The sequence below is a fragment of the Acanthochromis polyacanthus genome, chromosome 17 (assembly GCF_021347895.1).
Source record: "Acanthochromis polyacanthus isolate Apoly-LR-REF ecotype Palm Island chromosome 17, KAUST_Apoly_ChrSc, whole genome shotgun sequence".
NCBI classification, from domain to species: domain Eukaryota; kingdom Metazoa; phylum Chordata; class Actinopteri; family Pomacentridae; genus Acanthochromis; species Acanthochromis polyacanthus.
This window is the reverse complement of record NC_067129.1, coordinates 37,050,907-37,067,827: the sequence shown is the minus strand read 5'-3', so window position 1 is coordinate 37,067,827 and position 16,921 is coordinate 37,050,907. Positions and strand designations below refer to the sequence as shown.

The following is a 16,921-nucleotide window of genomic DNA, read 5'->3' as shown; positions in this document are numbered from 1 at the left end:
TCTTTAAACACATACAAATGAAGGCTGTATTGTCTTGTGTGGAGCCTGTAATATGTACTTGTCACAGTATGATGCACTGTTTCAGAAACGCTGACTTTAGAGAGTCAAGATCGAAGACCGCAATCATAATCAACACCAGTCTTGACAAGTTGGCTGAGCTGTGCACTGGAAATGCTGGTAGGAATTAAACCTAATTTTCCAACGACACTATAAAAAGTCAGGCAAGGTTTAGTGCAGACACATTCTGAGCATGTTTCAATCCCAAATTACATTAAATTAAGCACCAACGCCCAGACACTGCTGAGTAAGTTTTGACAAATTATATTTTAAAGATAAATAGATTTATTTTGTACAATGCCGCAGCCCAAGAGACAGACATCTTACCCTGAGACAACTACAAAATGCCAAAAAAAGGCAGGGAGAGGCAGGTGGAGGCACGAATGTCCTGTACATAAGTAATGAAAGAAGCTTTCAAATATTGACCAGCGGCACAGCGCTGTGCAGTTAGAGATGCCACCCTAGAATAGGTGAGTCAGTCTTGATGGAGGCTTGTAGCATGGGAACGCGTACAGATTCTGGCTACCATAGGGTGAAAAATGAAGTACCTTGAAATATTTAATGTTATATACCATTTTAAAGGGTGTTGTCTGGGGTATTATCCAGAGAAGTTTCAGACCTTATATGGCATGTTTCTAAATCAGGTCCAATATGCAAAACACAAAAATGTGACGTACACAAAAACGTGATGTACTGGGAATGAGACATAAGAGGCATTTGTTGAAACTAAAGTTACTACTTGTAGTGCTGACGACAATACCTTTTTGTGAATACCAATCAATAGTACACACTAAGTCATGACATGATTCCAAGCTGGTTCTGTAACATCTGGAAAGCTACAGAGCGTGACGTACACAAAACGTGACGTACTATGTCTGTGTATCATTAATGGACCTGGTATCAGATATATTAGAAGAAATAGTTGACTATTTAGTGACTAAATCTAACTAGCTACCACTACTAGTAAAATACCATAAACAGCTGGCCTGTATCATTGGTAAGCCATCCCTTGGCTGCATGCTTTGTGACGTACCGAAATGTGACGTACTCTGTAACATGGTCCACCGCAACAAGTCTATCTATTGTAGGATGACCATGTTGCACAAATACTTCAATCTTGTCACATGTGATCATATTCTGTGGAAAAATCTTGCATGAACCAGCTTTGTTGGTATTATTGATAGATGTAAAGGAAAATATCGTACTTTGTAACATCTCGCGACAGCGGGGAAAGGCTGCACCAGTGGAATGATCTCCAACTCTGAGAAGCATACTAGTGATGTTACTCTGCTATACACCATATGGCTATTTTAAAACAACAAGTCAATTTTCAAACTCACAACTCATTTTGTTCTGGTTACATATATATCTCAGGTGATTGTTGAAAACTTTTTTTGTCATAATTAATGAAAAAAAACAGTGAGGTGTTTTGGCACCAAAGTTAAATACCTTCTTTATTATTGTTTTACCTTATAAACTTACATGCTTTTCTGTCATACTTCAAATATTCACAAGTAGCTGGCACTGCATTAGAATATTTTCCAGTCACTTTTTTAAACCCCCTTTTAGATAAGTGTCCCTATTAAATGTGAAAATTTACCATTTTTTCCATGATAAATCAGTGTGTGCAATCCTACAGAATGAGCAGAACCATAGGAAAGTATATATCAGCTTGATCGTAGTTGAATGGGCTATCACCTCATAAGTTTCCAAAATTAAAGATGAATATTGACAGATATATAAGCTAGAGAAGGAAACCACAAGTGAGTGTACATGTTCCCATGCAACAAGCCTGGATAAAGAGACTCCAGAAAAAAGACTAGCACTGTCAGGTGCTTAGCTTGCTGTGTGTTGGTAATAAATAAACCATGAGCGGCTCCAGACATGGCTTTGCCATCTGCCTACAAAAGAATAACCGGTGGAACTTTACACCATGCCTAAACTACCTGGACACTCACCCCCACCTGCCATGGGTGTGAGTCAGTAACAATTCTGTTGATCAATTCTGGTTCTTAGTGATTCTCAGTTCCAGTTCTTTGAGAAGCAGCTGGTTCGAGTAACGACATTAAATTCCTGCTTTCACTACGATGCATAAGTAATAATAAAACATACACACGTGGACAAAATTGTTGGTACCCCTCAGTTAAAGAAGGAAAAACCCACAATTCTCACTGAAATCACTTGAAACTCACAAAAGTAACAATAAATAAAAATTTATTGAAAATTAAATAATCAAAAACAGCCATTACTTTTGAATTGTTGATTAACATAATTATTTAAAAAAACAAACTAATGAAACAGGCCTGCACAAAAATGATGGTACCTCTATAAAAGATTGAAAACTATTTGACCAGAGTGACATGATTAACTCAGGTGTGTCATTTAATTGACATCACAGGTGTTTCCAAACTCATAATCAGTCAGTCTGCCTATTTAAAGGGAGACAAGTAGTCACCCTGCTGTTTGGTGAAAAGGTGTGTACCACACTGAACATGGACAACAGAAAGCGAAGGAGAGAATTGTCCCAGGACATCCGAAAAAAAATTATAGACAAACATCTTAAAGGTAAAGGCTATAAGACCATCTCTAAACAGCTTTAAGTTCCTGTGACAACAGTGGCTCATATTATTCAGAAGTTCAAGACCCACAGGACAGTAGCCAACCTCCCTGGACGTGGCTGCAACAGGAAAATTGATGACAAATTGAAGAGACGGATCGTTCGAATTGTATCCAAAGAGCCCAGAGCAACCTCCAAAGAAATTAAAGGTGAACTCCAAGGCCAAGGTACATCAGTGTCAGATCGCACCATTCGTCGTTGTTTGAGCCAAAGTGGACTTCATGGGAGACGACCAAGGAGGACACCACTGCTGAAAAAAACTCATAAAAAAGCCAGACTGGAATTTGCAAAAATGCATGTTGACAAGCCACAAAGCTTCTGGGAGAATGTCCTTTGGACAGATGAGACCAAACTGGAGCTTTTTGGTAAGGCACATCAACTCTATGTTCATAGACTCAAAAACCAAGCATACGAAGAAAAGAACACTGTCCCTACGGTGAAACATGGAGGAGGCTCAGTAATGTTTTGGGGCTGCTTTGCTGCATCTGGCACAGGGTGTCTTGAAAGTGTGCAAGGTACGATGAAATCTGAAGACTATCAAGGCATTCTGGAGAGAAATGTGCTGCCTAGTGTCAGAAAGCTTGGTCTCAGTCGCAGGTCATGGGTCTTCCAACAGGACAACGATCCAAAACACACAGCCAAAAACACCCAAGAATGGCTGAGAGAAAAGCGTTGGACTATTCTAAAGTGGCCTTCTATGAGCCCAGATCTGAATCCCATTGAACATATGTGGAAGGAGCTGAAACATGCCATTTGGAGAAGACACCCATCAAACCTGAGACAACTGGAGCTGTTTGCTCATGAGGAGTGGGCCAAAATACCTGTTGACAGCTGCAGAACGCTCATTGACAAATACAGAAATCGTTTAATTGCAGTGATTGCCTCAAAAGGTTGTGCAACAAAATATTAAGTTATGGGTACCATCATTTTTGTCCAGCCCTATTTCATTAGTTTGTTTTTTTAAATAATTATGTTAATCAACAATTCAAAAGTGATGGCTGATTTTGATTATTTAATTTTCAATAAATTTTTATTTATTGTTACTTTTGTGAGTTTCAAGTGATTTCAGTGAGAATTGTGGGTTTTTCCTTCTTTAACTGAGGGGTACCAACAATTTTGTCCACGTGTGTATCTGATGTATAATAGTGACAGGAGACATTTTTTCTGAATTAAGAACTTTTACTTTTAATACCTCAGTACATTTTCCCAACTGTACTTATATACTTTTACTTTAACATTTTCAATGCAGGGCTTTTCAACTTTTTGTACTTATTAAGTAAAAGATATGAATACTCCTGCCACTGTTCATCTCTGTCTACAACAGATCTAAGAATTAATACAATTACTATGTTTTTAACCAGAATAATGCTAAATTGCCATCTATTAAGATAAATGTATTAAGTAAAGTGAGGACAACATATATTCAACTCACAAGTAGATAAATGTGCAGGTGGGTGCTTTGCAGTACACCATTTAGAAACTAGCACTAGTGGATTTGGTTAGGAACCAGTGAGCAAAATCTAAATAAAAAATGTTCAATCATTTCTCTACAATCTGAATTTAGAAATTGGTTCTAAATGCTCAAACCCAGTTAGCTTTATATCCTAGTATGTTTGATGCTGTACAAAATGTAATTTTTAACTTCAGCAGACCCATATTTTTCCCCTCCCAAACTACAGTAAGTCAGTTTAGCCATTTAATGATTCTTGAGTTCCACTCAGGAGTTTTGAACATCATTTCTACTGACAAAGTTTTAGGCCCTTAAAGTTCGTGTCCGGAGTTTGAATCGCAGCATCTCCCAAAACACTGTTGGTCCCACCCTCCCTCTGATTTCGCCCCTTATTTGTGCACGCCTGCAGTACCTGAGAGGAGTGCCCGGAGTGCTGCAGCATCTTGCCTGTTTTGCTGTTTACCACTCTTCTACATTTAGTACATTTAGTAAATAATAAAGGAATTACGTTAGAATGCTGTATTGAGTCTAACTTGTCCTAATACCAAAATAACATGAATCTGCTAGGACGAACGAGTAAAGTTTCAATATGTGATTACACTCGTGTATCCCTCTCGATGACGTTGTTTATCAAACTTAGTGCATTTACGCGTGTATATGTGTTACATTGTTTATTTATTTCTATCTAGAGTTCAGAATTGCATGACTCCTCTGACGAAGAGTATGTCCCAGACGCCCCAACATCTTCCTCCAGAGGTCGGGCATCTAAACGAAGCCGTCAGGCGGGCTATGGAGACCGTGGTCGGGGAGCGAGGCGAGCACCCCGACCACGGCATCTAAACGAAGGCGTCAGCCGGGCTATGGAGGCCGTGGTCGGGGAGTGACGCGAGCACCCCAAGCCAAAAAACGTCCGGCAGTCTCTTGGCCTGACAAGCCGTGGGATTGGTAACTTTTCTGGAAGTTGCTGATCCCTGATGCTCTCGCCTCCACAAGCAAAACAAATGTGCGCGCGGTTGCGTAGTGCGTAGCTCGCGCATCTCTGCATGGGCGTGCTTGCTGTGCGCGTAACCGTTGATTGACAGCATGACAAAGCGGAAGCTCGAACTTGATTGGCTTGGTGCCAACCGGCGCTTTTTGGAATAACATGGGGGTCTATGAGAGGAAGGCGGAGCTCATGAATAAATTTTCATATCGCGTCATACTAACATTATATTATAGTATCGAACTAGACTAACACATTTAAGCTTTGTTAAACAATGATACATGAATTGAAAACAAACGGAAACTCTGGACATGAGCTCTAAGGTGTTTAGATTCTTATCTATTTTGCAGTGTCATCCAAAATGGACCACATCTTTTTGTGTAGTATGTGAAAACCACCACAAACATACAGCAAGAGCCACAAAAAATGTCTGTGTAGGTTCTCATTCATCCATGTCATGGTTATCCAAATTTGTTTAAATCAATCCACTGGACTTGAAGAAAGTTCCTTGAAGACATTTCACCTCTCATCCAAGAGGCTTCTTCAGTTCTGGAATTCAAGGAACTTTCTTAAAGTCCAGTGGATTGATTTAAACAACTTTGGAGAGTCACAAATAACTATTCTCAGCAATAAAAAGAATATGCAACAGATGAACTGATTCCTACAGAGTGCTGACTTCAACATAACGGAGACAATCTGAGATCACATGATGAAGCACAAGATACTGAAAGACAAGATGCTGAAACAGCTCAAGTCCACAGAAAAACAGTGTGAAAATTCTCCAGGACGCTTGGAACAACCTACCTAACAAGTATCCTAAAAAACTCATAGTTACTGCACTTCACTAAAACAATTAATTTTGTAAAGTTAATTGATTAAGAAAAAGAAATTATTGGCTGTATGTATCTGCCATCAACCATCCCAGCACTCTTGTAAACCACAGCTCACTGATCTGCACCTCTAATTTGCCTGCAGTCACTGACAACAACAAGCGTATTTGTGGTTAGCCTCAATTCATGCTTACTCTCTGTCCAGGGATTTATTTGAATTTTCTACTATGCACCTTAGCCAGTGTGCAATGTGGATGCATTTCCAACACCAGATTAATCTTTAGCCACAAGCTAAAAGGATGAACATGAACTCGACAATAAAATCAACCCCATGTTTGACTACACGCTGTCCACCTGCTACCCCTCTGCAGTCATTAAAAACCTGTATAAATATAAAGGTAGAAGATAATCATGCTAATGGTCGTGTTGACCACTGTTGAAGTACTCAGCTGTTTAGTGTTGCTGCAGGACCTACTTTAATTAGGGGCGAATCTGAAATTTCATAAAATACAACCACATTTTTCACCATGTGTGATAAATAGCACCACTCTGAAACTTTTTGCAAAGAATCTTTGTGTACTAATTGTCAAAACTTCAAAATATTGAATTGGTGTTCTGTCACCTTCATATTGAAAATCTAGGCCAAAAGGAGGCCTAAAATGCCCTCGGCCATCATTTTTGCCAGATTTAGGGCAAAGAAAGTGTCATAGGCCCTTAGAGGATACAGGTTTCTTTGTTGTTTATATATGATAAGATGGTTGCAACACTCCATCTAAGCCTATATGGAGATAGTTTGAAATACTGCACTCACTGACTCTAGCCTGTTAGTTTTGGAAACATTCCCATGAAGCCCTGGAGCCACGACAAGGCCGGCTAGTTGTTCCAGAGGGTTTTTTGTTTTTTTTGTTGTTGTTTTTTTGTTGTTGTTTTGTTTTTTGAAGAAAAACTTACACCTAAAGCAAAGTAGATAAAGCTTCAAAATTCCTTTGTGAAAACAGACATCTATAGCTTGTCATATGCGGAGTCACTGACCAGTGCCAGCAAAAAAGAAGAGAAGTTTTCATTGATGAAAAAATTTGCATCATATCAGATTCTTTTTGCCTAATGTTAGCCAAAGGACACATATTTAAAACTGTTTCATCAATTCAGCCTGGCATATACATGTATGCATGATAAGAGCAGTGAGTTGACTTGAATGAATGGGGAATTTTTGCTTTTTTTTAGTGTCAGACTACATGCAGACACAGAAGAGCAGGGAGTTATTAGACTGAAGCAGAGATTTTCAGAGCTTGTACCAAACCCTCCCCTTAAAGTACAACATCAGTATAAATAGTTGTGGTGTCCCTAGACTGGGAGTGTTGGCCTCAACAGGTAATAAGTGTGGTTTAATAACATTTTGCTGATGTACCTGAGGTGCAATATGACACATTTGATACTTCAAAATAATATATGTTATATGGCAAAAATGCTGCTCGAGGGCACTTTCAGGCCCCTATTTGACATAGATTTTCTATATGAAGGAGCCAGAACACCAATTCAATATTTTGAAATTTTTATTACTGGAATATGAAGATTCACTGCTGAAAGTTTCAGAGTGGTGCTATTTATCACACATGGTGAAAAATATGGTTGAATTTCACAAAATTCCAGATTCGTCCCTAATTAAAATAGGTCCTGCAGACAAACTAAACAGCTGAGTACTTCAACAGTGGTTCTAAAATGTCAGTCAAGACCCATACTCAATGATTAAATACTATGAGTCATAATTTATTGATTTAAATGGCATACAGAGAGCAATAAAGACATGGGCAAAATTAAGATTTTTAGTTCTTTTCAAGAAATTAACCCTCCAATAAAAATTTTCACACTCAGGCTAGGGCTAAAAGTCTGATTGTTTTGTAATCAGTAGTGAAAAATGAGATGATCCAGTGAATTTCAGGCCTTTAGCTGTTATATTTCAAGAATTATGGCAATGTGAAGTACCTACCAGAATGATGGCTATCAATTGTAGGCCTAAACCTACCCCCATATAATGGGGTGTAAAAGCAAAATGCATACACATATTACAGAGAACCTGTTTCCTACCTTCCTTTGGGACCTAATGGCACACACAGACTGAATATGGTGGAAATCAAAGGTGGTGCTGCTGGAACTTTTTTGGGTATTGGTTGATTTGACATGGAATGACCCAAAGCTAAACACCACAGCTGATGTGAGCCCATTTTGGTTTTAAAACAAATAAAAAAAGTAGAACTCAATAAAAATCCTTTGTGTGCAGCAAAAAAGGTGATGTTCAAAGAAGTGAGTGACACTGATCTCATATATATATATATATATATATATATATATATATATGCATGAAATTAATATAAAAGTACACTGCAACTAATACTAGCAATTACTTGTATGACAATTAATAGTCTACTAATATTTCATGATTGTGACAGCCTTAATTCTGACCTGATAGCCAACTCTCACAGGAGAACTGCCTCTCCTCTCAGCTCCTGATTTATCACTGAACAGAAAATCCTCCTGGAAAAAACACTATGTTCTGGCTGCAGCGGTATTTATGTGGTCACGTACAAACCTTGAAACAGGGAATGCTTCAGCTCAACTTTTCTCTACTAATAGAGAAAAAGTGCTGATCCTTTACCAGTGATTTCAGTTTACCTATTTTCACATGTAAGAACATGTGAAAATAGTTGGTGACCCAGCATGACTGAATAAATGTAACTTAGATACCGATACAGTGCTTTTTAGAGTGACATAAACAACAAAACTGTGTCTGATGGTCATATTTGGTTGTTTACACATTAAGCAGTGATCTTTTAATAAAGTTCAGGTCACCTGTGAGCACAATGGATGAGTTGATATGTTGCTAAACTGTGAGTCAAAAGCATCAACTCCAAGCTTATTTGCGACTTTAGTACATTCTTATGATAAATCTACCTTTTGTTGTTGACAAAATAGGCCTTTTCGCAACAGAACCACACAGGTAGTGATAACAGTGTCTCAAGTCTATTTAGACATCTGAGATAAGGCACACTACTGAGTGAGAATACACACTGCTGGTACACTTAAATTTGCAGATTTAAATGGAAAGCAGGCAAAACCTCATGTTATCAATTACAGCTGAGAATTGTCCAAATATGTAATGTAAAAGCTGCCTCCTCCTGGATGTCACTGCTCATGTATCATCCAGTCAAGGTTAAGCGGCATTAAGCTGATGGGGGAACAAACAAGTGAAGAAACAAAGGGAGGGGAGGGGAGTGTAGAGAAAAGAGGACGACTGCAGCTGGAGCTGAATAATGTAGGGTAATGTAATCTCATATAGCCACTGCTAACAAAGGACCAGGTTTCCAATGCACCTGGTCTGCTAACCTGCAATACTGGAGTGGCTGTTATGTAAACTCTACTTAAGATATAGGCTGATAATTGTGAAAAACTTAATTTATAATACGCATTTTCCAGAGAAGAATAGAAATTGAAATGTTTCTGGCTAAATCTTTGTATGAGAAAACAACAACCTATAAAGCGGCTTCTACTCTGGCCAACAATAAAATTATTAAAGGAAGTCACTAATCAGAACATGGAGCACTACCATGAACTTCTTTCCTAGCATACTTTTAAAGGAATTTATTTTACTGCTCAAACTGAGAAATAAATGAAGAGTTCATTTGCAAAAACAGATAACTCAGTTTTGATAAATTTTCAGAAAACTTTTTTTTTATTGTTTACTTGAGATAATATCAATCAAACTGAAGTTGACTGGATTTGACTCAGTAGAAAAATACATGACAAAATACAGAAAAAATAAATTATTAGTGTTATTATTATCTCAAATAAACAATAAAAAAATGAGTTTTCTGAAAATTTGTAAAACAGAGTTACCTGTTTTTGTAAATTAACTCTTCAAGTGTTAAACATTTCAGTAGATGCTCAATTTGTTGGTTAGACTCAAAATAAAATATTCTCCTCTCCTGCTTTGTTTCCCCTGTGCAATGGCTTAAATCTTACTGCACATTCATGCATTTAAAGCTTGTGTTTTCCTGAGCTTTGACGCTTTTATGCAACACAGAGATCTCTCCCTGGCTTCTACTGTTCTTCTTATAATGCTCATATGTCAGCAGAAACAGCTTGCACCTCCCATTCTCTCTTCCTGTACATTCTTACCGCACCGGTCTTCCTTTGCAACATTTACAATTCAAGGATGTCAAGGAAAATAATAAAGAATCATTTGCTGGCATTTGTTCAAAGAGCGTGATCAATAATTACTAGCTTAGTGTTCCCTTTCTTTTCCTGCTATTTACACCAATGGAAGCTTGAGCACTTGTTTTTACTTTGAACTGACCAAGATGGACTGTAAAGGGGCACCGAGGAAGATTTTTATGCTCGTAACAAAGTCTCATATTAACGTGGATGAATCTTCGTTATTTACACTTATTAATGCCCCCATTTTCGATTCATGAATCATTTTAGTTTTGTAAATATTTGTATTTTATTAATTTTTTGTCAACTCGTCCAGAATTTCCTGTGAGAGACGGAGTGATTTACAGCAAATACGGTGCACGTGCGCTGACGGAGCGTAGCAGAGCGGAGCTAGTTGTTTTTAGCAGTAGCAGAGTGGAGAGTTGGTTGACAAGACGGCACACATGGAGCGCAAAAGGAAGCGAACGGAGCAAAGTCTGCAAGCAAAAAGGTTGTCAGATCGACAACAAAGCAAAAGAAAAGTTCATCTTGGACAGGCATTTCAGAGGTGGAGAGAATTCCGGGAGCAAAAAGGAATCAAAACGGATGCCGAGCTGGCTGTGCTTCTCCTAGACAGATACGTAACTTTAGCTCTTTGTAAGTTTGATACAATTCTTTTGTCTTTTGTGTGTGTTGCTTGCGATATGTGGTTAGTAGACTATGGGATTCGTTTGACTGTGACTGGTTTAGTTGACTGACCTTGTGGCAAAAACACTGTGTGGGTATTGGCTAATGTAACGTTAGCTCGGAGCAGCTTTGACAACTCGGTTTTGCAACATTAGACCACAGAGTCATTTACACACGTTATTGTTCAACAATGATTTCAACTCCGCCGGCTTTCCTGAGGCTCGTTCGCTCGTTTATGACGGTTTGCGACAGTGCGCACCGAGGCTCACGGGAAATGTAGCATTGCCTACATTTCCGCTAAAATCTTCCTCGGTGCCCCTTTCATTTCTTCAATGGACCACAGAGTGAATTGGTGACGTGGTCCATTCAAATGCATAAAACACAACTCCGTGAGAGTTCAGTTTTCACATAGTTGGGGAAAAATGGATACTGGCTCTTCGCTGTAATTCTTTTCTCATATAACCACGGGCGTTAAGCAAACCTCAAAACTAGACTGGATGGCCAGGGAGTAGTCTGCTGTCCCAGAGTGGAGTGATTATTTGTTCAAACGAGGAAAATGACCTTTGTGTTTGGACAGTCATTCCTCAAAGGTGTTGAGAGAGAAAGTCAGACCTGGTCTACATTCACACCTCAGCAAACCAGGTCAATCGCTGCAAGGAATTGCTACGATTGTCTCATTGTTGGCTTCAGGAACTTCCAAAAATCTTAAAACTTCTCAGAAACGTCTCAGAGTTTTCAATGCAGTTTAACAATCCAACAAGCATTTCTCTGAACTTAACTGTTACATTTCCTCCTATTATTTCTCAATCCTGCAGAAGCCTTAGTATCATCTTTAGGGCTGGCCCGAATAGCAGTTTCTGAGCTGTGGATTTTCAACCCCGATTAATGACGATTATCCAAATATTGGGTTCGCTTCGTAACATCCGATGGGGCGAGACACGAGCCGACAATGGGCGAATTGATGAGACTAATACCGATCGCGGGGAGAGGAGGAGGAATTCGGATATTCGGATCGCAAAAAATATATTGAGATACCACCTTCACAACTGAACATTCGGATATTTGGGTCCAGCCCTAATTGTCTTGAACCATCTCAACCTGGCAATCAAAGTAATTCTGCTGTCCTTATTTAATATAAAAAAAACGGTTATGTACCATCGTATTTCATGCTTTATACGCTTTGTAGATTAGTGCTCTCTACTCATGTCTAATCTTACAAAACTTCATTTAACGGTTACTGATTCAAAATGCAACAGAAAGACTCAATCAGGGGCTGCAAGAGTGAATACGTTCATCCACAGGCACTTTATAGTGGGTTTAATATTTCATTGACGACTTTTAAAAAGTGCTAAATATAAGTAATTTACTTTGATAGTCCTGTTGCTGTGAACCAGCTAGTCAAGTCTGGTGTTTGCTTGTCTGCAGGCTTGTTGGGTTTCTATCATTGTGGCTATCGATGCCATTCAGCTGCCTCTTTGGTGACTCTTTTGTCCCACTGATGGACTCCAACTCCACCGTTTTGAACTTCAGCTAATAATGGCAGTCAGTTCCGTTATCACAAAAGGACTGTACAACATTCTTATTCTACTCTGCAGTCTCGGTTAGCTTGGGGCAGTAGCATATGAATAGTTCTCCACATGCTGCAGATTCAGAATCTCCAAGACAGTTGAATAAGGACTACCAGTGCCAGCTGCAGTCAAAGATAGTGGAGTTGGATGTGCATCTGTAGAACAAAACACTTACTGCAGAGGCAACTCAATGACATTCAGGACCACCACAACAGTGACCCAGCCAGGTAGAAAAACAAGAGACAGAACAAGAAGCGGGTAGCTGGTTAGCCAAGACTGAAAAAGTGGGAAGAATTGCAGGACTGAAAGATTTAGGAAATCTTTCTTGCCATCAGCAGTCAGGCTATTCAATTCAAAATTAAACAGATAAGAACCCTGATAATTCAATTTCCCTTCGGGGATGAATAAAGTGATTCTATTCTATTTTAAAAGTTGTATACATATAAAGTTGCTGCTCTTTATCAGCTAAGAGGCTGCATGAATTTTCATTTCACTAAGATACTCAGCAACGACTCAGTTTGAACAGTTTTTGTTCTGTTCATTATAAAGCTCGGCTTTTGCAAGAATTCTTTATTGGGTTAAGCCACCTATTTGTAACAGAGCTCTCTCATCATGATTGTTTCTATGGCTCTCTTGGTCTTTTAGTAAGCCTCTAAACAGGAAGTAATGCACTGTGAACCACAGCTGACCTGATAATGATGCTTTAAGACACCAGTGAGGGGAATTCAAACAACCACTAATGAGGCCTGTTAGTGACTATGATGACTCCGAGTTTACCTTTCACAGTATTACAGTTTTTAAGTAAAATTAATTGCTTTTCCCTCCATTCCTGCAGAAGGAAAATCTATTTATTTCAATGGAGTTTCAAAGTTGACTGACAGAATGAAAACTGCTTTATAGTTAATTCATGACAGGGAGCATCATGTCTATTTTTTGCTGTCAATTAAATATTCATTAGGAGATAATGCAGCTTAAAGCGAGGATTGATTAGAAACCAACGTACAACATTAGAGTACACAAAATAATGTATTACTGGCAGTGGTATACAAGTGCATAACTTATTATCATAAGCTCCCCTGAAGTTGTATTTTGTAACTTGCTGAAATACACTAAAACTGCTTGGAAGAGTACAAAAACGTGTTCAAAGTTTTTAAAATTACAACAGCTGGCTTCGAATAGGGGCCAAGAGTAAAATAATATATAAATTCAAAGCTAATTTCACTGTAAAGATAAAGCACATAAAACAAATAATTGCCAGTTTCACAAAGCATAAGTTAACATTTTAATGCCCCAAATATATTCAGTTTACTGTTAAAAAAACTGAAGCTGCAACGCGTGACATTTTGTGATTTTTTCCTTGAAAAATCACTTAATTGATAGATCTATTAAGTGCAACCAAACATTTTTATTGATCATACCAGAGCGCCTGACATTTGGTAGATCTGTTGGTATATAAACCAGGTACATAAAATCACTCAGGTTCAACTGAGGTAAATCTGACACTAAAATCCCTTATTTCACTTGTTTAACCCTCTGGCCTTGTTCAAAAACAACATCCATTCAGCTTGTTCGTGGCCATTTTTGGCCACCAACATGCTGAGTCTGTAATTTTTTTGATTTTTTGCTACTTTTACTGCATAAAGCGTTTAACTAACATCAATTCTTATCATACATATAAAATATTCATTTACTTTAATTTTTTAACCCTTCAAATGCCAGGTTGTTTGTATAATGCGCTTGTTGAAAAACAACCTCAAAAGTGACCATTATATATATTCTCAGTGCCACCGGTTTTTCGTGTATTATTAATCGCACACTCTGAGATATGTAATTGATTAACAGCAACACTGATTATAATGCCTTATTATTTTTGAGCAGAGAGAGCAAATTACATAAAACTCACACTCAGCGTGTTCGTGGCCAAAAATGGCCACCCCTGTTTGCATTCTCAAAATGCTTTAAAATTTAATTTTAAAAAATGTACTTACATGAGCTTAATTTTTCAAATTTGCATCAGTTCTTATCATAAAAACCAAAATTTCATTCAAATTCAGAATTTTAACCCTTTAAATGCCTTTTAGATCACATAATGCCAATGATCTAAAAGCGGAGAAACACATAAAATCACATTTTTTAACCAAACCTGATTTATTTTTTAACCGTAATTGCAGCTAAATGTATGTCAATAATGAACAGTGTCAATGACTTTTATGCATCATAAATTTGTGTGCAGTGACCAAAAAACAAAAAAACTCACACTCAGCTTGTTTGTGGCCAAAAATGGCCACCCCCTGTTTGCATTCTCAAAATGTTTTAAAATTACTATATATTAAAATATTGTTAAATATAACTTGATTTTTAAAATTTGCATCAGTTCTTAGTATGAAAACCAAAATTTCATTTAAATTAAGAATTTTAACCCTTTAAATGCCTGTAATCAAACATAATGCCAATGATTTATAAAGGGAGAAAAGCACAAAATCACTTTTTTAATAAAAATAATACATGCTGCCTGATTAATTTTCCAATCATAACTGAAGCTAAATGTTTGTCAATAATTAGCAGTATCAATGGTTTTTATGGATCAGTAATTTTTTTGTGCAGTGACAAAAAAAGAACAAAAACTCCTAGGCTGTGTCCGAAATCGCATACTAACGTACTACATACTACATTCTCAATGAGTATATACTGTATACTACGTACTATAAGTATGATTAGAATGCCAACCGTTCACACTGTAGTATACTACTACATTTCCCATAATGCATTTCAAACCTCCTACGACAAAAACCGGAAGTACGGCTATCAAATATCTCGGCTGAATGCCGGCTTCAGGTCGATTTCATGCTAACAAACAGTCGCATAATTAATGTGGCAATTTCAAGCCGGCACTCCTCATGCAGTTATTAGCCAGATTATGCGAATCGTTTCAATTGTAGCTGCAGGCTACTGGAGGTAGCTGCTACTTGTTCTGCATGCAAAGCGAGCTGCTGCAACTAGCTGCTAGCATTTAGTAGCACGTTGTGAGGCGTCTGGCAAGTTTAAAACGTTGGTCAGAAAACGCCTATTTCTCAAATCTGTGGGGTGATTAGGATGACTACTTAACCACATAAAATAAAATAAAAATCGCCCCGGTCCGGCCACATATCCCGCGGAGGCTTGCATTTCGGTGGATAGCTCGCAAAGCATTATGGGGCGGTTGAGTATGACTAGTGTGGTCACCGCGCATACTTGAAAATTTTCCGGATATAGTATACATCCGGGTATTTCTCGCGTACTCAGTCTTTTCATACTATCTAATGTGAACGCACTACATACTTATTTTGACATTACACTTAGTATGAGTAGTACGTTAGTATGTGATTTCGGACACAGCCCTACTCAGCATGTTTGTGGCCAAAAATGGCCACCCTGTTTTTACAAAATGCTGTAAAAAAAAAAAAAAAAAAAAAAACACATATTAACATTATTTTCTACTTTCAACAGTCAAGTTTTAAAATTAGAATCAGTCCTGACCATAAAATCCAAAATTTCCTTCAGCTTCAGAATTTTAACCCTTTAAATTTGATTTGAGAAATAAAGCACAGGACTTGTTTGCTTTGAACAACAACATGGACTTTGATAGAGAACAAGAGAACTAAAGCAGGGTGTGTGTGAACGTTAAATAGTGTGTTTCAATGACTGTGTGTGTGTGTGTGTGTGTGTGTGTGTGTGTGTGTGTGTGTGTGTGTGTGTGTGTGTGTGTGTGTGTGTGTGTGTGTGTGTGCGTGTGTGTACGTGCATGCATGTGTGTGTGCATGCTCAACGGCGGCAGGATGTGCAAACCACAATAGAGTGGTCTTTGCAGACACACTTTCTACAGTTGGAGCAAGTGGATGCTGTTCTTCTTCTGAAGGTGCACAGTTCACACCTTCTTCTCATTTTGCTGGTGGCCTGTGGGTCACGATCTGACTCGGACTCCTGTATCCCAGCAACAATGGTAGCAATGGCTTTTGAGCGTGGAGGACAAGGCCATCTTGCAGTTTCTGGGGACACCAGCATGTGCCCCAGCTCTTCCAGGAACACTCTGCATTGGTAGGTTTTAGAGGACTCCCCCTCAGGATGGACTGATTTCCACAGGACAAAGGCATTGTATACCGAGATATCCAGGAGTTTTTAGAAGAGAGCTAGTGGCCAGCGGCTGGTTTTCCTTTCCGACAACTGTAGGTGCCAACAATCTTGTCTAGATTATCCATACTGCCTTTGCACCTACTGCAGTCCAGGTTTGCTGCAGGCTTCCTCTTTTCCCCGTTGCTGACTGATGGTTCCCTGTGCTTTGTGCTGAAAAGAAGCACATTCTTCCCTTGCTTGGGCATGTAGGACATCACCATGGTAGTTTTGGTGAAGCAAAGACAGATGGCAGAATCTACCTTCCACAGCTAGAGTAGCTGGGTAGGTAGCTCTGGTTTGTTTCTCCTGATTGTGCCAACCAGAACCAGTTTTCTTCTGAGGAGTTTCTCTGCCAAGATGAACGAAGTGAAGAAGTTGTAAGAAGTGACAGTA

At 38.6% G+C, this 16,921-nt stretch overlaps 2 protein-coding genes across 3 annotated transcripts in view; one reads left to right on the top strand and one right to left on the bottom strand.

Moving 5' to 3' along the window:
• The window catches only part of LOC110970730 (CLOCK-interacting pacemaker-like), a 611,892-nt gene that overhangs the window by 410,115 nt on the left and 184,856 nt on the right, over positions 1-16,921 (top strand). The window lies entirely within an intron of this gene.
• tlcd3a (TLC domain containing 3A) overlaps positions 1-16,921 on the bottom strand; it is a 103,788-nt gene that overhangs the window by 58,431 nt on the left and 28,436 nt on the right. The window lies entirely within an intron of this gene.